The sequence below is a fragment of the Miniopterus natalensis genome, chromosome 7, assembly GCF_054644295.1.
Source record: "Miniopterus natalensis isolate mMinNat1 chromosome 7, mMinNat1.hap1, whole genome shotgun sequence".
NCBI lineage: Eukaryota > Metazoa > Chordata > Mammalia > Chiroptera > Miniopteridae > Miniopterus > Miniopterus natalensis.
In genome coordinates, this window is record NC_142087.1 from 9963033 (window position 1) to 9964737 (window position 1705).

The following is a 1705-nucleotide window of genomic DNA, read 5'->3' on the forward strand; positions in this document are numbered from 1 at the left end:
ATCTTCTTCCTCCAGAGCTGGCAAAGCTGCGAGTCCTGGCAAGGAGCTAGGGACTATAAAGGAGCCGGCTGGGAGGGGAACGTTACATTCTAGTGTGACTTGGGAAACACAAGTTACACTAGAATGGGGAAAGGAGGAAGGAACTGGGTGGGGGCGGGAGAGGGGGAGGACGGCTGCCTGCGGTTCCCCACCTACAGCTGCCCACTGGTCCCCACTGCTTCCCCATCGAGGTTGGGGCCACAACCCCAGAGGCAGCCACAAGTGGAGTCTGGGAGGTGTGTGGTGTGCATGTGTGTGTGGTGTGTGTGATGTGTATGTGGTATGTGTGTGTGTATGGTGTATGTGTGTTTGTGTGTGTATGTAAGTTGGGAACCTTTGGCTCTGGGCAACATTCCCCTCCCAAAGCACCCCCTTCCCCTCTCCGAGCCCCCACCCAAAGCCCTTCATTTAAGGACTTCTTGGAAGCTGGGTGGAGTGTACATCAGGGTTCATTATATTTTTCCTTTTCTCCTGACCTATTGAGGTCTAATTGACATATATAATAAAATTATATACATTTAAAGTATGTATATACAACATGTTTTTTAAAAAAGATTCTGGGTTTTTTAATTGATTTTTTTTGAGGCACAGAGAGGAAAGGAGGGAGAGAGAAACATCAGTTTGTTGTTCCACTCATCTAGGCATTCATTGGTTGATTCTTGTATGTGCCCTTGCTGGAAATTGAGCCCACAACCTACATCTGTCAAAGGAAGGGGTAACCCACTGGCACTCTAACCAACCGAGTTACCTGGCCAGGGCCAGCGTGATGATTTGATATATGTATACATTGTGAAATGATTGCCACAACCAAGCTAATGAACACTTCCAGCATCTCGCATAGTTATAATTTCTTTGTGTGTGGTGAGAACACTTAAGATCTCCTCTCTTAGCAAATTCCTAGTATAGAACATAGTACCCTCAACTATAGTCCCCGTGCTGTACATTAGATCCCAGAACTGACTCCTTTTATAGTTGAAAGTTACATTTTTCTTTCTACTTTTGATTTCCTTGATATTTTCCATAGTAAAACATTTAAGAAAACAGAACCTTTAGCGTTTTCTTGTCCTGAGAGGCTGTAGAGGTAATAATTAAATGCTTGAATTTTGGAGTCCAGGACCTTAGCTGTGGTTTTAAATCTTAGCTCTGCCACTCTGGCGGTTTGACCTTGATCAGGCCCCTTAACCTCTCTGAACCTCAATTTCTTTTTCTGTCAACTGGGGGTAATCAGGGTACTCTCCCCCCCAGGGTGATTGTGAAGACGGGAGAGGCCTTAACCCATGTAAAGCCCTTCTTAGCTCAATGCCTCTATAACAAGCACACGAGTGGTAGCTGCTAGTGTCATTCTGACTTAAAAGTAATCCATGTTCATTGGCTAAAATTTGAGAAGGAACTAAGGAGATAAAAATATCACGCAGCCCGCATTCTAGAGACAACAAGCAGAAGCGTCTTAGGGGAGCTCCCCCCACCCTGCTCCTGTCTTCGGTGGGCACAAGTGGCCGTGCACTTTCCTGACCCGGAGGAATGGGGCCCCGGGCCGGCCGGTTCTGCGAAATTCCCTTTTCCCAACACGCAGTATGCAGCGACCGTCGTCCCCGAGCACTAGGTATTCTCCGTGCATCACGTTTCATGGCTTCCTCACCCCACAGCTTTCTGCACCAAGGTTTCT